At 41.2% G+C, this 22,717-nt stretch overlaps 1 protein-coding gene and 1 non-coding gene across 3 annotated transcripts in view; one reads left to right on the top strand and one right to left on the bottom strand.

The window, feature by feature from the left end:
• Nucleotides 1-11,756: 11,756 nt before the first annotated feature.
• TRNAS-UGA (transfer RNA serine (anticodon UGA)) lies at nucleotides 11,757-11,838 on the bottom strand. The gene has a single exon. It is a non-coding gene; the product is annotated as a tRNA-Ser (tRNA).
• Nucleotides 11,839-12,239: 401 nt separating this feature from the next.
• CTNNA3 (catenin alpha 3) overlaps nucleotides 12,240-22,717 on the top strand; it is a 1,780,789-nt gene continuing 1,770,311 nt past the window's right edge. Inside the window, exon 1 of one of the 2 annotated variants that reach the window (XM_021074380.2) lies at nucleotides 12,240-12,514. The gene's annotated coding sequence lies outside the window, so the exon portion shown is untranslated. Of the gene's footprint in view, nucleotides 12,779-22,717 lie in introns of both variants that reach the window. The other variant, XM_084997062.1, reaches the window with a different exon arrangement.

Raw genomic sequence — 22,717 nt, 5'->3', positions numbered from 1 at the left:
TTTTCTTATTTGTTTATCAATTGTAGATTTTGCAGTTACTCTGAAATTTTGATATGAGTCTATATATATACACGAGATTATTTTAGGTTGTAGGTCTCTTAATTGCAAGTTCATCTCCAAAGTCCTGCATTTGTACCCACCTCTTCTCATGATTTCTGATTTTGGTGGCAAAATTGTGTGTGGATGATTTCGTATCTTTAATGTATACATACCTTTACTGGTGAGCTTTGTCATTTGCGGTATTTTTGTTTCTGGTTGCAGCCTTTTCTTTTCTGCCTAGAGAAGTTCCTTTAGTATTTGTGGTAAAGCTGGTTAGTGGTGCTGAATTCTCTTAGCTTTTGCTGTGAAGCTTTTGATTTCTCCTTCAAATCTGAATGAGAGCCTTGCTGGGTAAACTAATCTTGGTTGGAGGTTTTTTCCTTTCATCATGTTATGTATATCATGCCACTTCCTTCTGGCCTTCAGAGTTTCTGCTGAAAAATCTATTGATAACCTTATCGGGGTTCCCTTGTATGTTATTTGTTTCTTTTCTCTAGCTGCATTCAATATTTTCTCTTTGTCTTTAATTTTGGTCAGTTTGATTAATATATGTCTCAGGGTGTTCCTCCTTGGGTTTACTTTATATGTACTTGTTGCACTTCCTGGATTTGAGTGAGTGGTTCCTTTCCCATGTTAGGGAAGTTTTTGGCTATTATCTCTTTGAATATTTTTTCTGTCCTTTTCTCTCTCTCCTCTCCTTCTGGCACCTCTATTATATGGATGTTGGTGCGTTTAACATTGTCCCAGAGTTCTCTGGGACTCTCTTCATTTCTTTTCAATCTTTTTTCTCTTTTCTGTTCCACATCCATGATTTCCACTAGTCTGTTCTTCACCTCACTTATTCGTTTTTCTGCCTCCTGTATTCTGTTCTTGGCTGCTTTTAATGAACTTTTTATTTCAGTTATTGTATTTTGCATCTCTTCTTGCTTAAGTTTTATATCTTGTATCTCTTTGCTCAGTGTTTCCTGTAAATTATCCATTTTTGCCTCCAGTTTATTTCCAATGTCTTGCATCATCTTCAGCATCAACAGTCTAAAGTCTTTTTCCTGGAGGCTGAGAATCTCCTGATCACTTAGCTATTTTTCTGTTTTTTTTTCTTTCTCCCTCATCTGAGTTATAATTCTCTGTCTTTTCATTTTTATAGGTTTTTTGTGTGGTGATCTTTTTACAGATAATAGAGTTGTAGCCTCTCTTACTTGTGGTGTCTGCCCCCCGCCTTGTGGCTGCAGTTGGTAAGGTGGGGGGAGGGGCTTGCTGTAGGCTTCCTGATGGGAGGGACTGATGCCTGCCCACTGGTAGGTGGAGCTGATTCCTATTCCCTCAGGTGGGTGGGGGGCTTTGTCTCTGGGTGAGATTAGAGGCAGCTGTGTGCCTGGGGGAGTGCTTCAGGCAGCCTGTTTACTGATGGGTGGGGCTGTGATCCCACCTGGATTGTTGTTTGGCCTGGGACTTCTCAGAGCTGATGGGTGGGGCCAGATTTTCCTAAAATGGCCACCTCCAGAGAAAAGCACGCTGATGAATATTCCCAAGAGCTTTGCTTCCAATGTCCTTCCCCCATAACAAGCCACATTCATCCCTGTTTTCCTAGGAGGTCCTCCAAGAACTGCAATCAGGTCTGACCCAGATTCCTATGGAGACTTTGCTTTGCCCTGGGACCCAGTTCATGTGAAAGTCTGTGTGTGCCTTTTAAAAATGGGGTCTCCAGTTTCCCCAGTCCCATGAAGCTCCTGAACACAAACCCCACTGACCTTTAATGCCAGATGCTCCAGGGGGGTCTTTCTCCCAGTGCCAGATCCCCATGGGTGGTGGTTTGATGTGGGGCTCAGAACTCTCACTCCTGTAGGTGAGTCTCTGTGAACCAGTTACTTTCCAGTCTGTGGGGCTTCCCACCTGGGAGGTATGGGGTTGCTTATATCATGTAATCTCCCCTCCTACCTCTTGATGTGGCTTCCTCATTTTCTTCTGGAGTAGGATATCTTTTTGAAAGTTTGCATTCCATTTGGTTGAAGATTGCTCAGCACTTGTTGTTTTTAGAAGTTGAGCTCCAGTCCTTCTATTCCACCATCTTAATCCCATCTCCAAAGCAATATGATTTAATTTATAAAATTTACTTTATTTGTCTTGCTATAAAATAGAATTCCTGGTGTTTTAATTTTGGCTGTTTCTCTAGTATATCTGATATTCTCGTTAGCTCTTCTAGGATAGTTCTTGAACATGGGACAAATAGGGAGGAGCATAAATTGAATTTTGCTCACAATGACATATTTTATTTTTATTTATTTTTTATATATAACATTTTTTATTACTCAGTTGCATTTATAGCTGTACAATGATCATCACAACCAAATTTTATAGCATTTTCAACCAAACCCCCAGCACATCCCCCCAGCCCCCAACCTGTTTCTGTTGTAAACTGTAAGTTTTTCAAAGTCTGTGAGTTAGTATCTATTCTTGCATGACATATTTTAAACTTACTTATATGCATGTCTTCAAATCTGTGTGTTGGGCTGTGTGTGTGTGGGGGTGTGTGTCTGTGTCTCTGTGTGTGTATGTGTGTGTGTGCATGTTGCTGAGAGTATATATTCTAAGTCAACCATTAAGGACAGCCAAGGGTGCCAATGTATAAATCTATTCTATGGGAGCATGTAAGCTGGATTAAGTGCTTTTACAGAGTCATGGTTGAGGGGGTAGTGTGAGAGAAGGTCAAAAACTGTCAGGGCCAAAATTATGAAGGGATTTGCAGTTTGCTATGCTCCTAAGTTAGGGCATTTGCCTTTACTTACTGGTCAAGGGGATCCACTGGGGAGACTGGTGGTCAGATGAGTGTGAAGAAAGGGACAATGATGGTGGCCAGACAGACTCCCCCAGGCCAGAGGAGGCAGGAGGGAGGGTCCTCTAGTTCAGAGTTTTCCTTCCCAAGGATAGGAAATCTTACATTGGGGGTCATGACACATATCATGCAGTTGATATAGATATTTTAAAAATTGGGGTGGATTGGAGTTGGAGGGAGGAGTGTAATACAGGCTGGGAAACTATAATCATGAAACCAGTCATGAACTATTAGAGGCAGAAGGGGGGAAAAAGAAGCCCAGGGAAGAGAATGTCAGAGTAGCTGCTAGCTTCTAAGAGAAGGCCTCACACATCCCCAAACATGTCCTCAACCAAAGCCAACCCTAGGCAGCTTTTCATGTCAACTCCCTGGAAGCTTGTTCCCTAACTTATCCAGCTGAGAGAGACAACAGTGCAAAGAAAATTCTGTCCCAGTAGCATAAATCAAATGACCACTTTCATACCCATCCAATAGCTCTGTTAGGTTGGTTCCTAGATCCCATTATGAGGGACCATCTGGGGAAAAGGGAAGGAAAGTAACAGCATGAGAGCCCACCCTCAGTTCCTCACTGGGAAACTAGCTGTGGCCTGTTTTGAGGGTTAAATAAGACAATGAATATAAAGCACTTATCACAGTGCCTGGCCTGTAGTCAGAGCTCAGAAAAGGCTCTGAAGTAGAAGTAATAATTATAACCACTTAGTAGATAAGGCAATTAAGGCTCTGAAAAGTTATGTAACCTGCCCAAAGTTACACAGCAGGAAAGGGAAGGAGCCTGGACTTGAAGACTTGTTGCTCTGACTTCAAAGACCCTGTTCTTCCCACTCCCTCATGGTACTTCACAAGTAAACTTGCAAACACGGTCTCAAACCACACCTCAAGATGCTCAAGTTCCTGCTAGGGCACAATGGGATGATTGGCATCTCTGCAGTGCCAGGACACAGGTTTGATCCCTGGCCCAGTGCAGTGGGTTAAGGATCCAGCGTTGCAGCAGCTGTGTCATAGGTGTCACAACTCAACTGTGATTCTGATCTGATCCCTGGCTGGGGAACTTCATTTGCCTCAGGGCTGCCAAAAAAGAAAAAAAAAAATGATGCTCAAAAGCTGAAGGCTTTGTTTACAACAGCAAGCACAGTACCTTCATATTTTCAGAGTGATAGCCTACCTAGGAGGCAACATAGAGAAAGAGGAGAAAATAGGCAAGTGTTTCCAGGGACTGTACGTCATCAGCCTCACTGATGTTTGGAGCAGACAAGCATGATGTATAGGAAAAGATTCCAGGAGGCTCTGGACCATTCTGATGTATTGAGATGCAATGATCTGAGAAAACATTCACTCCCAATTTTGTCCCATGCATATATCACTGATGTCCTATCTTGATATCTTTATGTTAATGGAAATCATAACGTTTCATAAATTTGTGTAAACCTGAAAAAACTAGTGAAATGTTGACTAGCCTCTTAACAATGTCCCAGTTAATCATATCTGAACAGTTATAACTCAAAATGACTTTTTTTTTTTTTTTTAATTATATTAGAGAGAGCCCTCCAGAGCAGGGATTGGTGAACTACAGCATGAGGGCTAAATCCAGCCTTTTCCCTGCTTTGTAAATAGAATTTTATTGGAACACGGTCATGTTGATTTGTTTTTGGCGTCTTTCATGCTACAAAGGCAAAGTTGAGTAGTTGCAACAGAAGCCACGTGACCGGCAAAGCCTAAAAGATCTACTAGCTGAACTTTTAGAAAAAGTTTCCTAACCTCTGTACCAGAGGTATGAAGCAAAAGGAAGGCAGCATTTTTGTGCTCCAACATCCTAATAAATAGTATTTCAAGCACTCGCTGTCTTTCTCTACTGATGTTTGGGTCTCAACATCTGGAAGATAAATACCTTTTATATGGACACTGCATATACTCATTTCTTGGAATGACTTGTAGTGTCAGGTAAAATATGTCTAAAATTGCCTCACTTGGCAGATACTCAGGAGAATCTTGTCTCAAGTGAATATCCTTGGGAGGGAAACATATCCCTGCAGGTGCTTGGGGATAAATGTGATTTGGAAGAACAAAGGCCTCTGAGATCCCTGGAGTGGGACCACAGGCTTGCTGAGCCAACCAGGCTGGGGCTGTGCCCACCTCAGCACCTGATGAAAAGTTTACCAATCCCTGACCCTTTTCCATCCTTGACCTTAGGCAGCAGAGAGCATCAAGAGCATCAAGCCCATGGGCCATATTCTTTGTCATTGGAGTCTTCTGAATGGCCTAGAGATACCAATGGAGGTCTGGCCATGCTCACTGATGCCTCCCCGGGCAGCCCGGTACCAGACAAAGCAGCTATGGTACATCTAAGTCCATCTACTCTTTAGGCCTCAGAATCCAATCCGTGAAAGAGTGTCCCCAAACCGAGGACTGGTGGATAGATGTGGGGAAGAGTGGGAAGGAAAAAGAAATAACTAATTTCCTGTGGCAGCCAGTCTACCAGCTTGGGTGAGCTTGATTGATTGATTTCATGTAGGTTGGGAAGGGAACTAGTCATTAGAACAGGAGCTGAAAGCTCTAAGTTTTCTCTGTCAGTGCTTCAGATAGAACAAGTTGCCTGTTTTAACTGACAATTTCAGTGTCAGAGATAGTCTCTCTCACCCTTGCAGGGGCTAAGACTTAGTATCATTATTAGTCATTTGCACTCTAGCATTTAGAGGGGGCCTAAGACCAATGTTCTTTGTTCATTGAGGAGCAACACTTTCAAGGGTGGGCCTGGGGGTCTTGTCAAGGCCAGAGGGAAGTTGGAATACAAGGTTTTTTGTTTTTTTTTTTGTTTTTTGTTTTTTTTTTTTTTTAATGGGCACATTCACCGCAGCATATGGAAGTTACCAGGCCAGGGATTGAATCTGAGCCACAGCTGGATCCTTTAATCCGCTGCACAGGGCCAGGGATCGAATGTGCGCTTCTGTTGCAGTCGGATTCTTAACCCATTGCAACACAGCAGGAACTCCAGGGTGGTTTTGATTCATCCCCAAGAGCCAGAGGAACAAAGTCTACCCACCTTCATTGGAGACTACTTCCCACTCCTTCAAAGGTATTCCAAGACCTCTTGCTTTCTGATATTCCTAACTACAAAATTCATTCAACAAAATTATTTATTGAGGGCCCACTAAGATGAGGAGATTTACTGCTTAAACACACACACATACACCCCACATCATATGCTCACACACAGGGAGAAAATAAGGAAATATTCACACTAGTGTATCACATAGTATGATAAATATTATGAAGTAAATGAATAAAATGTATGAAATCACATAAGAGGGGGACCCGACCAACTTGATGGGAAGGGTTACATTGGGCCATGTGTAAAATTCCTAAGGAGGGAAAGAGTTTGATCTCTTCAAGGAACTAAAAGAAAGGACAGTACATCTTGCCAGAGAATGAGTGGGAGAAGCCCAGTAGCTAAGGCGGCAGGATCATGAGGAGCCATGCAGTTATTCCAGGGGTTTTAGTCTTTATTATAGGAGCACATAGGAATCCCCAGAAAGGATTTCAGGAGAAGGGTTATTAGATCAAATGTGCATTTAAAATTTAAAGAATTTTATTTTAGGGACAGTAGATGAAAGGGGAGGAAGTGTAGATGGAGGAGTCAGGAGGTTGAGAAGGAGTCTCAAGGAGACTAGATGGTGGTGGTAGATTTGGAATAAAGTGGATTCTGAGCTTATTTACTTATTTATTTTAACTGTTTAACATTTTTTTTTTTTTGTCTTTTTAGGGCTGCACCCACAGCATTTGAAGGTTCCCAGGCTAGGGGTGGAATTGGAGCTGTAGCCGCTGGCCACAGCCACAGCCACAGCAACTCGGGATCCAAGCCGAGTCTGTGACCTACGCCACAGCTCATGCAATGCCAGATCCTTAACCCACTGAGCAAGGCCAGGGATCAAACCTGTGTCCTCTTGGTTGCTAGTCAGATTCATTTCCGCTGAGCCACGATGGGAACTCCTTAACTTTTTAACTTTTATTTTTTTATTTTTTTGTCTTTTTGCTGTTTCTTGGGCCGCTCCCGCGGCATATGGAGGTTCCCAGGCTAGGGGTCGAATCGGAGCTGTAGCCGCCGGCCTACGCCAGAGCCACAGCAACGCGGGATCCGAGCCGCGTCTGCAACCTACACCACAGCTCACGGCAACGCCGGATCATTAACCCACTGAGCAAGGGCAGGGACTGAACCCGCAACCTCATGGTTCCTAGTCGGATTCGTTAACCACTGCGCCATGACGGGAACTCCAACTTTTTAACTTTTAAAAAAATTAAAATTGGAATTCCCATCGTGGTTCAGTGGTTAACGAACCCGACGAGCAAACTTGAGATTGTGGGTTTGATTCCTGGCCTCACTCAGTGGGTTAAGGATCCAGTGTTGCCGTGAGCTGTGGGGAGGTTGCAGACGAGGCTCGCATACCCTGTTGCTGTGGCTGTGGTGTAGGCCGGCAGCTACAGCTCTGATTCAACCTGGGAACATCCACATGCCGGGTGAGGCCCGCAAAAGACAAAACAAACAAACAAACAAAATTAAAATATAGTTGGTTTACAATGTTGTGCCAGTTTTGATTTTGAGCATATTTATAGGGTAAACTCAGTGGCCCTTTGGTCATATAGGAAATGAGATGAGGAATAATAGTGTCAGGATGATTTCAAGTGGGTGTGTACTGTTCTGTGCGTGGAGATGCTGCAAACTGGAAGAACCTGAAGGGGAGGGATGATAATGAGTTCAGCATTTACTTACAGGTCAACTGATTACAATTTATAAAAAACTCCCTTTGGTCTCGCTACTTTTATTTTTATTGGTTGATTGAATTTCCCTGGTGGCTTAGTGGGTTAGGGATCTGGTTTTGTCTGCTGTTGCTGCTGTGACTCAGGTTCGATTCCCTGGCCTGGGAACTTCCACATACCATGGCCGTAGCCAAAAAAAAGGTTAAAAAAAAAAAATCTTTGAACTTTGGTTGTGAAGTTGCAAAATTTTTTTACATGGAGGTTCCCAGGCTAGGGGTTGAATCAGAGCTACAGGTACTGGCCTATACCACAGCCACAGCCACGCAGAATCTGAGCTATGCCTATAACATATACCATAGCTCACAGCAACACCAGATCCTTAACCCACTGAGTGGGGCCAGGGATCAAACCTGCATCCTCATGGATCTTAGTTGGGTTTGTTAACTGCTGAGCCATGACAGGAACTCAGAAGTTGCAGGATTTATCTTCTATTAATAGAAGTGTGTAGAAAATATTTGGTGAGGAGACATGGATATATTTATAATCTCCCTTGCTTTCTAAGGGGGATTCTGATTGCTGGGCACACTGATGCCAAAGCACAGAGACAAGGCTGAATTGCCCTGTGAAAGAGTGAAAAAGCTGGGGAAAATCCTCAAGATCATACACCATGTAAAGTTGGGTCAGAAAAGGCAGGCTTAGGGGATACACAGGAGGGTGAAGGGGCTGGGGGATTTGGATGATGACCAAGGTGGAGAGAGGAGTGGAGGTTGTGCCCTCTGGGGAGTGCATTGCAGAACCTCTTCCACATCTCCACGCTAACAAACTATGGCTTTTCCTTTGCTCTCCATTCAGAGAGCAGACATGGTGTTATATAGTGGCTAGGGTAAAACGGAACCACTCTTAGCGAGAAGAGTCTGGGGGTAGACTGCAGAGAATGAGGTCTGTACACGCTTGTGTCCTAGTTCAGTCTGCTAGAAGACAAGGGAACAGTAGAAAAATAAGAAGGCAAGGGAAAAATTAGGAAAGGGAAGGCGATGGAGAGGGAAGGAGGGGAGGAGGATAGTGTATATGAAACTAACACAACATTGTAAATCAGCTATGCTCCAATAATAATAAAAAAATGACTCATGCTAAGGCAAAGGTTAATGACCTTGAAAAGAAAGATAGCAAGTTGGCTTCCTCCCCTTGCCCCCAACACTTTTTTTTCAGGGTATTCTAGGGATGGAGTATGGATTTGTGTGCTGATCATATATTTATTCATCCCTTTGTTAAAGATTTATTGAGTACCTTTTCTGTGCTAGGCAGGGGTACAAAGAGACATGGTCACTTTTTATGTTCACAGGAAATGTACCATTTAGTGGTAAGAGAGGTAAACAGACAGAAATAGTTCAATGTGAGCCTTGCTATAATAGGGAATAAAAAAATAGAAAAGGGGCTTCTGGGTCAGCCTGGGAAATTGCAGGAATGCTTTACCCGGAAAGTGATACTTAAGGAACATGAGTTTTCCCAGCAAGTAATGGTGGGGCGAAGTGGGAAGCGATAGCTGGTATTCTGAAGAACAGAAATTGACTGAGGCTGATTTAGGCAGAAAACTTACTGGAAGGATATGAAATAGTCTATAGACTTGCCAGGAAGGCTGCAAAGTGACTTTTGGAAGATGGGATAGGAGTAAGTTAGGCTAGGCAAAGTCCAAGATCAAGGCAGAATGATGCCACGAAACTAGTTAGGGGTAGACACTACAGTGGCTGCTGCTGAAGAACTGCAAACCCCAATTGCAGCCCTGGAGCTGCTACACTTAGCAAGCCCTGCAGCTGTCATTGTGGCCTCTATTCACCACCAGGTTGTATCCTTACCCTTCCTGCTTCTTTGCCTTAATAGCTCCTATAGAAAGTTGGGGATGGGCACATCTGATTGGTCGGGTGAAGGTTGCATGCTACCTCCTTAGCTGCAAGGGAGTCTGGGAAGCAACTATGTGCGTCTTTTTAAGACTAGGGGTGTGGGGGCAAGTATGGACCATTGTCTCACATCTAGATTCAAAAGGGGGAGTTTCCGTCATGGCGCAGCAGAAAGGAATCTGACTAGGAACCATGAGGTTGTGGGTTTGATCCCTGGCTTTGCTCAGTGGTTTAAGGATCCGGTGTTGCCATGAGCTGTGGTGTAGATTGCAGATGCAGCTCGGATCTGGTGTTGCTGTTGCTCTGGAGCAGGCTGGCAGCTGTAGCTCCGATTCGATCCTTAGCCTGGGAACCTCCATATGCTGCAGTTGCGGCCCTGAAAAGACAACAACAGCAACAACAACAACAACAACAAAAACAACAACAACAAAAATAGATTCAAAAGGAGAGCAGGTCCCCTAGAAAGGGAGGGAATTCAGAGGAGGGGCAGGCCTCTTCTAAAGAAGGGAGAAAGAATGAAGGCAAGAGAAGGATTACATACAGGTCATTGTATGTGGACATGTAAAAAGTTTCCAAGGCATGACCATCATATAGTGCTGGGAGGCCTTCTAATAACTCACAAGGAGATGGGAGAGAAGGGAGTGAAGGCTGGGAAGGCAAACAGGAGACTTACTGTGAAGGCCATATGCCTATAAGTTTTTGACTTTCCTGTAAGAAAAGTGTGGCAGATACAGTTTGTTGCCCACTTAGTATTCATCCATCTCTCTTCCTTACCAACAGAATTCCAGTTTTGAAATGGTAGCTACAAACCACTTACTTTCACTAGAATTCCTCGTAGGTAGTGGTAGTCATGTTACGCAGTTCAAGCAAATGAGATTTGAACTGAGGGTTTTTGTCTTTCTCCTTTGCATCTGAATACAGATGCGGGGTCTGGAGATTTGGCAACCATCTTAGGACAATGAGACAACAAGCAGGGGATGAGGCTTATGCATTAAAAACAAAAGATTAGAAAGCTGGAAAGATCCCTGTTCCCTGTTTCATCTGAGAATTGCTATTCCCAGGTTTCCTGAGACAAATCCCTTATGTGTTTAAGCCACTAAGGTTGGGTTTTCGGTTATTTGCAGCTGGATGTGATCCTGACTGAAAGAGGGAAGGAGACCAGTTAGGAAACTAATACAGTCATTTATAAGTGACTCAAATGGGGGCAGAAGAAGAGGGGATTGGGCAGAGAAGATGGATTGAAGATGTGAATGTGGTGATGTATGTGTTCAGTCAAGTCTCAAATAGAATGGATGGAATCTAATTCAAGTACCCTTGAAAACTATTCCTAGTCCTGAGATGTCAGGGAACTCAGTAAGAACACCTGGAAAGCATGGGGTGGGAGGGAGCAGAAAGGGAATGTGCAGGGTCTCAAAGACTAACCTCACAATTTCCTTTTATTATTAAAAAAATTGCAGGATCCATATACACATTTGAGAAAACTCAGTTAAGCAAAAACTATCTGTGAAGCAAATTAAAATCCTATCATCTAGAGATAATAATTACTGCTAAAATTTTTATTATTTCTTTCCAGTCCCCATTTACTCTCTCTTTTTCTGTCAATCTTGCCGCTTAAATGATTAAGAGATTTTATACATGATTTGTTCAACAAAAATGTGATCATAATATATATTGTTTTCTACCCTGTCCAACTTTTTGCATTTGGCAATGCATCTGGAAAGTCTTCCCATGTCTTTGGTAAAATTAATACCGAATACTAAAATTGTAAAATTAATACAATTGTGACTACAGGAAAAGTGTTTCATTATGTGGATCTATCTATTGTGATTTAGAAGTTGAACTTTTCAAAGGTTTTATTATCTCGAATATCACACCACTTTTTGGATGTGGTGGGGGAACCCTTGAAGGTGATTCTGAGATGGAAGGTGAGGTAGCATTAGCCCTGACATCAGCTTTAATGAGATGATAGCTTGTTCAGGCTGTGATTGGTTGAAAATTTCTGCAAATATTTATATTATTTTTATTTTGCAAACTTGTTCTTCATGTTGAGGAACCAGATTCTAAAACTATCAGCTTACTAATTAGGATAAAGGAGGACTTATCGCATAACAGTAGCCTTGACATGTATTGACTTTTCTGTAACACACTAAACTTCTCTGCAATCAGGGAAAGAGTGAAGTCTGTATCTGCAGGAATCTTATAAAGGATGCAAAAAAGGCAACCACCAGGTAGCCTGGCATTTCCGCAGCGAGCAGGGTTCGAACCTGCGCGGGGAGACCCCATTGGATTTCAAGTCCAACGCCTTAACCACTCGGCCATCGCTGCTACGGCAAGAAAGTGAAGGCGGAGATACTTTAGTACAGAAACAGTGGTGCGCAGGCGCAGCAAACCCACAAGTAGGCGGGGCCTAGAACCGCGCAGAGGTCTGCTCTGAGAGAGGCGACTAGGGTTGCCTGCTCGAGTAGCGGGGATACCTATTGAAAGTAAAGAAATAATAAAAACTCCGTTTAGCAGTTTAGGTAAAAGCCTTTAAAAGAGGGTTTTAGAAACCCTTCCCTTACCTGCTCTCTGAAAATCGCAACCACACTTGGCTTCTGGTCGCTTACTTGGTTTTTGCCCTCCCGCTTCCTCGGAAAGCTGTGAAACTAAGATTAGATCACTCGGAAAGCTGTGAAACTAAGATACGTCTCATTCAGTGCTGCGGGCCCGCACTCTGGAAAATTTCTGCATTTGGGTCAGAGGTTGAGCGTTTCCCGCGTTGAGCTCTCTTGCTGCGTAAAGAGAGGAAAGTGTGAGGGAAGGCGTACGGAATCTGGCAGCTGACTATGCGCTCGCCTCTTTGAGCATCCTGCTCACACAGTAATCTCTCATTCTTGTCTCCTCAATTGCCCTTTCCTTGCTGAACCCTAGGGAAGAAACCGCGCCCCCTGAGCGTGGTCTCGGCTTTCTCAAGTGATGGGGAGCCTTGGAGGTGATTTGAGAACAAAGTTCGGCGCATTAGGTCTGCATTTAACCTTTAAATGCTACTACCCGCCCCACCTTTAAGTGTAGCTTATGCTCTAAATGCTTATTTGCGTCATTGTTAAAGTTCTCAGAACCCGTAGTTGTGTGTACCACTGTCGCCCACCTCAGAGAGCTACGGCAGGGTGTGCGGCCCGAGGATGCCCCGCGGATTCCAGGGCGCAAGTGTACTTCTAAATGCAGCAAGTGGCTCCCCACAGGCATCAGATTCTATTGCGGATGGACAATTTGCGAAAAACATCAGGTGGCCTTTTACTAGTTAAATTTCTGAAAGTGTTTCTAGAAATCTGACCATCCATCGCAACGTTAGATTTCAAACGAAGGCAGGAAGTCCGTATGTTAAGTGACCTCATTTGGTAGTTTGGGAATTTTCTTGAGATTTTTTTCAATACCATTTCTCTTAACTAAATGAAGGTGCTAAGTGTCTAAACTGATTTAATTGTGGAAAGGGAGTAAAATACTTGAGAAATGTAAGAATAAGTTTTACCTAACTTAAGATTTTGCTTTTTAGAAATTTTACCCCTTTTTGTTTGTTTTTAATTTGGCAGAGCTACACGGGTGGTCTCAATTTCCTTATGAATACTGTATGGGAGCAAAGTTATTCCCGACATTCAAAGGCATGATTTTTTATCATATGTATAAAGTTACCTGCACTTTTCCAGTAGATGCCATCTCAGAAGAGAGTTTTTTTTTTTTTTTTTAATGTTGTTCTTAGATTCTACCTGTGTGCTGAGACAAGCTATAATTTAATCTTAGTATTTTACTGTATCTTGTTTTTTTTTTTTTTCTTTTCTCTTTTTAGGGTCTCACCTGCAGCATATGGAAGTTCCCAGGTTAGGGGTGGAATTGGAGCTACAGCTGCTGGCCTAGGTCACAGCCACTGCAACATGGGATCTGAGCTGCCTCTGTAACCTACACCACAGCTCGTGGCAACTCTGGATCCTTGACTCACTGAGCAAGGCCCGGGATTGAACATGCATCCTTATAGATACAAGTTGCATTCATTTCCCCTGAGCCACAGTGGAAACTCCCGTTTCTTTTTAATTTTACTTTATTTTTATTATAATATAGTTGATTTTCCATGTTGTGTTAATTTATACTGTACAGCATAGTGACCCAGTCATTTGTGTGTGTGTGTGTGTGTGTGTGTGTATGTATCCTTTTTCTCATACTATCTTCCATCATGTTCCATCCCAAGAGATTGGGTATAGTTCCCTGTGCTGTACAGTAGGAAGTCATTGCCACCCTTCCCCTTGACAACCACAAGTCTATTTTCTATATGTCTGTGAGTCTGTTTCTACTTTGTAGATATGTGCTATGTTTTAGATTTGTGCTATGTTTTAGATTCTACATGTAAGTGATACCATGTGGTATTTGTCTTTCTCTTTCTGACTTCACTTAGTATGAGAATCTCTAGTTGCATGTATCTTAATTTTGAAGTCTTTCTTTAATTCCTTTCTTCTGTATATTTGAAGGATAATATTTACAGAAAGTTCTTACTCTTCCTTAACCTACTCTTCGTTTTGAGAATTCTCCTCACTTGGCGATTGCCTTGTGGTACAGTGGGAAGGAATCTGACTAGGAACCATGAGGTTGTGGGTTTGATCCCTGGGCTTGCTCAGTGGGTTAAGGATCCAGCGTTGCCTTGAGCTGGAGCCGTGGTGTAGGTCGCATCCGTAGTTGGTGCTGATGTGGCTGTGGCATAGGGCGGCAGCTGTAGCTCCGACTGGACCCCTCGCCTGGGAATCTCCATGTGCCCCAAGTGCAGCCCTGAAAAGCGAGAAAAAAAAAAAATTCTCTTCACAATTGCTTAAAAGCTTGGCATTGATGGGAATTGATTTCGATTAAAGTAGTTCCATCAAAAATTCTACTGAGGGCTTTTTTCTTTTTTTGTTTTTTGATAAGGGAAAAGAAAACTGCAAAAGAAATGAATCTATTAGAAAGTTACTTTGTATTTGGTAAGAACAATTGTGATTACATTTTCTTTGCAACATTTCAGAAGTGAAATATCCTCATTTAACATTTAATTTTCAGCTTCTTTGAATTAATGTAGGCTTTTCAAAAAGATGAAATTGCCTTTTCAAATGATTTATCATATTGCTAAAATGAGCCAAGAGATCAGAATTATTATAGATTTTATTCTCAAAAAGTGTGGATTTCCAAATGAGTTATTTTCCAACCTTAGGTCTTTAGCATTGCCATTTAATGCAGTGAGTGGCAAGTAAGAAAAAAAGAAGTAAAATATATATCTTCCAACCCAGTTATAAATATATTGTCATTCATGACAATAACACCATAAAACATTGACTTAAAACCATGGACATTTTACTTTGAAAAAGTCCCCTGTGATTTTGGTTGCCTTCTCCTCCATGCCACCCCTAGATTCTGTTCTTTTAAATGATAGTTTTTTTTTGTTAGTTTGTTTTTGTCTTTTTAGGGCCACACCTGAATCATGTGGAAGTTCCCAGGCTAGGGGCTGAGTCAGAGCCACAGCTGCCAGCCTACACCACAGCCATCACAACGTGGGATCTGAGCTGTGTCTGTGACCTACACCACAGCTCATGGCATTGCTGGATCCTTAGCCTGATGAGCGAGGCCAGGGATCGAACTTTTATCCTCATGGATACTGGTCAGATTTGTTTCCCCTGAGCCACAGCAGGAACTCCTTTATGTGATAGTTTTTATTAAGTTAATTTGGGTAAGGAAGGCAAATATTGGTAGCCTTCACTCAAAAGCTTTCCCAATGCCACTCTCAGAGGCAGAATATTGAGAGGTACGGGCGTGTGTTTAGGAGCAGTGTGGGGCATTTCTTTGTTCTTTTATAGCAAATCAAAACTTATTTTGCAATATTTTGGTGGACTTTTCCCTGGAATTTTAATAAATCAGAGTTTTAATACTGGAAGAAACATTAAACCTAGTCTAATCCCTTTATTCACAGACAGGAAACTATTGGCTGTGAGTTACTTGCCCAAGGTCACATAGCTAATTAGTGGCAGATTCAATGAGAGGTGATCAGAATGTGGAAATTTTAACTTAGCTGCCTTGTGTGCTTTCGTGCTTCATTTGAAAGGAATAGAGTTGGCAACACTGCAGAGTTTGATAGGCTTAGCTACCATTCAAGATTCTTGGATTTAATTTTATATTGACTGGAGAATAACTCTAGATATCCATTTGTGACAATGTATGTGAGGGGCTTAGTTCAGATTGGCCAAAAAAAAAAAAAAATCGCTAACAAAAAAAACCTTCATACAGATTTAGTTGTTAAGTTATAGGCATTGTGAAAAGTGATGGAAATTATTATCATGGAATTATTGCATTTCAAATGACTGAACTAGGGTAGATACCTGGGAGTGGAATTGTGGGGTCAAAGGGTAATTCTATGTTTAAATCTTGGCGGAGCTGCCAAACTTTTCCAGTGGCTGCACCATGTTGCACTCCCATCAGTAATGTATGAGGGTTCTAATTTTTCCACCTTTTTAGCCAACACTTATTTTCCATTAAAAACCCGGATAATGTCTTAATAGACCTGAAGCAGTATCTCACTGTAGATCTGATTTATATTTTCCTGTTGATTAATGATGTTGAGCTCTTTCCATGTGCTTATTGGCCATTAGTATATCTTCTTTGAGGAAATGTATGTTAAGTCCTTTGCCTGTTTTTTTTTGTTTTTTTTTTTTTTTTCTTTTTTAGGTCTTTTTGCATTTTCTAGGGCCACACCCGTGGCACATGGAAGTTCCCAGGATAGGGGTCCAATCGGAGCTGTGGCTGTCAGCCTATGCTATAGCCACAGCAATGCCAGATCCAAGCCATGTCTGCGACCAGCAGCACCGGATCCTTAACCTACTGAGCCAGGCCAGGGATCGAACCCGCAACCTCATGGTTCCTAGTCGTATTCCTTAACCACTGAGCCACGAGGGGAAGTCCCTTTGCTTGTTTTTTTTAAAATCAAGATTTAGGAGTTCCTTTCGTGGCCCAGTGGTTAAGGAATACGACTAGGAACCATGAGGTTGCGGGTTCCATACCTGGTCTTGCTCAGTGGGTTAAGGATCCGGCTTTTCTGTGAGCTGTGGTGTAGGTTGCAGACACTGCTCAGATCCCGCGTTGCTGTGGCTTTGGCTTAGGCCGGTGGCTACAGCTCCAATTAGACCCCTAGCCTGGGAACCTCCATATGCCGTGGATGCGGCCCTAGAAAAGGCAAAAAGTCAAAAAGGCAAAAAAAAAAAAAAAAAAAAAAATCAAGATTTAATTGATGTATAATATCGTGTTGGTTTAAGGTGTACAATGTGTTGAAACACAGCTGGGTTAGACCCTTAGCCTGGGAACCTCCGTATGCCGCGAGTGTGGCCCTAAAAAGATAAAAAGACCAAAAAAAAAAAAGAAACCCTAAAAAAGGGCAAAGGAACTGCTGAAGGGATAAAAAAGATGTGGTACATATATAAAATAGAGTATTTCTCAGCCGTAAAAAAAGAATGAAATAATACCATTGCAGCAACATAGATAGACCTAATATTATGATACTAAGTGAAGAAAGAGCATGACAAACATCTTATGATATCACTTATATGTGGGCTCTAAAAAAATGATGAAATGAACTTATTTACAAAATAGAAACAGAGTCACAGACTTTGAAAACAAGCCTATTGTTACCATTGCAGATGTGTACTGTGTTTGAAATGCCTTTGACACATTCAAACAGATTTAGCATTATTTGACTGGGTACTTTGTCAGGAAAAATCAAATCTTTTGAACTGGAAGTATAGTAGCAACTTTTCAAAGAAAATTTATATGAGCCATTTCATTTTTTTAATCTCAGTAAAAGTGAACTTTACTGATTTGCAAATTAAAAATTTAAATGGGAGTTCCCATTGTGGCTCAGTGGTTAACGAATATGACTAGTAACCATGAGCTTGCGGGTTTGATCCCAGGCATAGGGAAGTTCCCAGGCTAGGGATCCGATCAGAGCTGCTTTTGAGGCCGACTCCACAGCCAAGGCAGCATTGGATCTCAGTCGCATCTGCGAGCTATGCTGCAGCTTATGGAAACGCTGGGTCCTTAACCCACTGAGAGAGACCAGGAATTGAAACTACATCCTCACAGAGACAATATCATTAGGTCCTTAACTGCTGAGCCATAACAAGAACACCCATTATTATTTTTCTTTTAGAGCAAGTAGCTATACCGCAGGGCTAACCCTTTATATTTTTAGCTATGTAATGGGCAACAGGGGGCTGTGAACCTACTATTGTCCCCATTTCTGGGTATTCCTCTCATAAACACCGTTCAAAGTTTGGTATGTTTGCTTTTTCATTATTTAGGAGCTGGACTTGTTTCCTCAACTCTGTAATTTTTTTTAATGGCTGCACCTGTGGCATGTGTAAATTCTTAGTAGGAACAAAGATTGAACCCACACCACAGAGCCAGAGCTGTAACAATGCCAGATCCTTAACCTGCTAGGTCACCAGGGAAATCCTCAACTCTACAATTTTAATTTTAATGGAGACTTGAGATGGGGAGAAGATAAGGGTGTGCTCAATTTGCCATCTTTAACTTAATGTTTTCTTGATAAGTAATACTATGCAGTTTTAATACTCAGGTTTTATAGAGTTATATGGACAAATGAAAAAATAATGAGAAACTAATATGTTGTGAGAGAGATTGTAAATTAGAAGACATTTAATCTAATTTCATACTCAATTAGAAGAATATCTCAATTACAGATCTGGTGCCCATTTTTTTGTTGTTGGCTCATTATTCAAGTAAACATATAGTAAGAAATAAGACCATTCTCTCACTGGTGAGCTCTGAAGTGACGGCTTATGATTTTTATCCTAAAACAGAGTGCATTTTTGATTAGAAAGTTATATCAATAATAAGAAGGGCTTAGAGGAGTTCCCGTCGTGGCGCAGTGGTTAACGAATCCGACTAGGAACCATGAGGTTGTGGGTTCAGTCCCTGCCCTTGCTCAGTGGGTTAACGATCCGGCGTTGCCGTGAGCTGTGGTGTAGGTTGCAGACGCGGCTCGGATCCTGCGTTGCTGTGGCTCTGGCGTAGGCCTGTGGCTACAGCTCCGATTCAACCCCTGACCTGGGAACCTCCATATGCCGCGGGAGCGGCCCAAGAAATAGCAACAACAACAACAAAAGACAAAAAAAAAAAAAAAAAAAAAAAAAGTGCTTAGAACACGAAGTGGCTTCTAAGCTTTAATGAAATTAGTAACAAAGTTTCTTACTGATTAAGAAGATAAAGTTCAACAATGGTTGTAGAAATTATGATTTTTGAGTTTTTTTTTTTTTTTTTTTTTGCTTTTTAGGGCCGCATCGGAGGCATGCAGAGGTTTCCAGGCTAGGGGTGCAATCGGAGCTAAAGTTGCTGGCCTACACCACAGCCACAGCAATGCTGGATCCCAGCTATGTCTGCAGCCTACACCACAGCTCACAGTAATGCCAGATCCTTAACCCACTGAGTGAGGCCAGGGATCAAGCCCACAACCTCATGGTTCCTAGTCGGATTCGCTTCTGCTTCGTCATGACGGGAACTCCTGATTTTTAGAGATTTTTTTTTTTTTTTAAATCACACTTTCTTTTCTAAGACTATGTCCCGTTCAAATGCTCAAATAAGATTTTAAGTGAATAAAGATCTATGTATTCATAAGCATTTCATTTTAAGCACTGAAAAATTTTTAATATACTGTAGTACTTTCACTTGATTTTTATTTTATTTTACTTATTTTTATTTTTTTGCTTTTTAGGGCTGCACCCATGACATATGGAGGTTCCCAGGCTAGGGGTCAAAGCAGAACTGTGGTTACTGGTCTATGCCACAGCCACAGCAACACCAGATCTGAGCTGCATCTGCAACCTGCACCACAGCTCACAGCAAAACCGGATCCTAACCCACTGAGCAAGGCCAGGGATTGAACCTGCGTCCTCATGGATCCTTGTCAGATTTGTTTCTTCTGCGCCACAACAGGCACTCTCTACTTGATTTTTTTTTTTTTTTTGTTGGATCTTTTTAGGGCCACACCCGAGGCATGTGGAGGTTCCCAGGCTAGGGGTCCAATCAGAGCTGTAGCCGATGGCCTACATCACAGCCACCACAACTCGGGATCCAAGCTGCGTGTGCAAACTGCACCACAGCCCAGGGCAACGCTGGCTCCTTAACCCACTGAGCGAGGCCAGGGATTGAATCTGCAACCTCACGGTTCCTAGTTGGATTCATTTCACTGTGCCACGACGGAAACTCCATGATTATGTATTTATTAGTCATAGGTAAGCTACATATTATATTATTATTAAATGTCCTTTCCACTAGAACCTTTGTTTTCCCAGGCATTAATGATTATATTTTCTTTTTTAATCTGTTTAATTTTCTCTGATTATCAATAGTTATCCCTAAATTCTCTGACAGAACTATAAATCTCATATTATTTTAAACATATTAGGAGACCTATTAATTTTTTTCTCGCTCTCTTCCTCCATCTTTTTTTTCTCCCTCTCCGCCCCCGTCTCCTTCCTTCCTCCATTCCTCCCTCTCTTCCTCTCTCTGTCCTTCCCTCCTTCTCACCTTCCTTCTTTCCTTCATTCCTTTCATCCAGTTATTCCTTATAGAGCCCACTATCCTTCTGCTCCAATCTGGACTAGTTGTTCTTAAGCTTATTGCTCACCTTCATCCTGGGATGTCCCTTAGTTCTTTCCTGTAATGGATTCTGTTGTTTCCTGGGTCACATCTCCCTCTATTACAGTTTACTTTCTCAGTTTATCATCACAGTTTACTTTCTCAGTTTATGTGATCATGTACTTCAGTAGCTTTCTCAGGGTGAATGAGAGGGAAAAATATTTTTTAAATTTGCATGTCTGAAAATGTTTTTAATTTGTATGCATTTGGTAGTGTGGCTGGGTTAAAAAATTGTAGATTTAATCACAGTTTAGCTAGAAGTCTTTTTGTTGTTGTAATTGGGTTTTTTTTGTTTTTGTTTTTTTTTTTCCATTTTAAGGCCACACCCATGGCATATGGAAGTTCCCAGGCTAAGGGTCAAATAGGAGCTGTAGCTGTTGGCCTACACCACAGCCACAGCAATGCCAGATCCAAGCCACATCTTTGACCTATACCCACAGCTCACAGCAACGCTGGATCCTTAACCCACTGAGCAAGGCCAGGGATCGAACTCATGGATACTGATCGGACTCATTACCCCTGACCTGAGCCAGGATGGTAACTCCAAGCTAGAAGTTTTAATGTTCTTAAAAAAAAAATTTCCCAAGAAGAGGTCCAACAATGTCTCCACCTGGTATTTATTGTTTGAAGATGCAAGCCATATGAATCTGATCTAGTTAAAAGTAATCTTTTAACCTCTCTGCTTTTTAGCCATAATATGTGTAAAATTTTACTCAGAAATTTTTGAGGTTTTTCCCTAGAATTGCAAATAACGTGTGAAGTCAGACTGGGACTGTCTCTAAGACAGAAGGGGGAGAAGATGAAGAAATAGGTGGGTGGGACCACCTATCAAATTAAATAGTTTTGAGAGCTGAGCATTAAAGATTATTTGCCCATGGGGTTTATACATAAGAAATCTAACATGTTCCTTTCAAAAGTTCTTTTCCTGTTGTAAAATGTCAGGAGCAAGAATGTTAAAATTGTGAAGGTCATCTTGTTAGTTTTAGGTTTTGATTTTACCTTTTTTTAAGGTGAAATTGACAAAACATAAAATTAACCATTTCAGCTGAACAGTTCAGTGACATTTAATACATTCACAGTATTGTGCAACCATCACTGCTCTCAAGTTTCAAAATAATTTTATCAATTCAAAAGAATTGCCAAATCTAAAAAAAAAAGGGAAAATTACAAAATCTTGATACTGATTCTTTTTTTAGAACATAAAGTTACACATTGGTTTCAAAGTTTGGTCTTAATATATCAGTTGCCCTGGAAACAAGCCAAATTACTATATTCTGACCATTTATTTCATTCAGAATGCACTGTGCACAGTTTATAGTTTTCTCATCAGAAAATCACAAAAGGATATTATTGTCCTTCCTGCCTATCATGTTCTTTGAATCTAGTAATGTAGAAATTAAATTAGGACAGATACAGTATTAAAAAAATTGGATTACCATTGCCTTTATTGTTTTTCTTTTAGCATATTTAGAAGTGTACTGCTACAGAACTTTGAAAATGCAGACTACAGAGTAGGCAAATCTCATAAAGAAATAGCTCATTTAACAAATAAATTAATAGATCTGTAAATGTTTCTGCCTTTTTTCTAAAAACCAGCACATTATGCTGTTATTTGTTACTTGCTATAAGATGACCATCTTTGCCATTCTGTGATGGAGATTCTCCTTTGAACAGGGCTTAAAATGGGTAGAACTTCATGGACAATAATTTCGGGTACCGTTAGGGGGCAGAAGAAAAGGGAACAGTGAAAGGGCCAGAGACTGCTTTTATACTTTTATTTTCTCCAAAAACGCTACAAAAATAGATTGCCTTCAAATTCCTGCTTTTCTTATTAACAGCTATTTGTTTATTCTATAGATGAGATTTAGAAATTCATAAGGAAGCTTCAAAGGAAGCAATATTCTCTCTGGAAAGAAGACTCTCAGCAGCTTTGCTTAGTCGTGGGTAGTAGTTAAGCCAAATTTGTTGTCTCATTCTATCAATCAAATATACAGATAGCTTCTTTTTCCTGTTTTAGCGTGGAATTAAATACCACATAACAACAGGTGTGCCTAATAAATCTAGGTAACTATAAATTAGCATGCAGCTGTAATTATTAATTATTACAGATAGTAAATTAAATATAAAATTCAAATAAAGTAACATAATAAAACAATAAACAAAGGAAAAATTACATTACATATTAATTAAATATATGTATATAAATACATCATATACAAAATAATTAAATGTAATTATTTAGCTCAGTAATAATTAAATGTAATTATTTAGCTCAGTAGTTCTCAAAGTGTGGGTCCCAGCAGCAATGGCATCACTGCGAGTTGTTAGAACTGCAGTATCTACAGGCTTAGAAATTCTAGAGGTGGGGTTCAGCAATCTCTTCCAACAGACTTTCCAGGTCATTTACAAGCAGGGCCCAAGCATCACAACTACTGAAGAACTAGTTTTAATTACTGTTAGAGCGCCATCTAGTGTTTTTACCGAAATTGCATTTGACGAATTACTGGGC

Source organism: Sus scrofa, chromosome 14 (genome assembly GCF_054392235.1).
Source record: "Sus scrofa isolate SSC_HxYL_T2T_F1_AM1 chromosome 14, Sscrofa_HxYL_maternal_Yorkshire_Landrace_v2.0, whole genome shotgun sequence".
Lineage (NCBI taxonomy): Eukaryota > Metazoa > Chordata > Mammalia > Artiodactyla > Suidae > Sus > Sus scrofa.
Note: the sequence above shows the minus strand (reverse complement) of the source record. Positions and strands in the feature narration are given on the sequence as shown.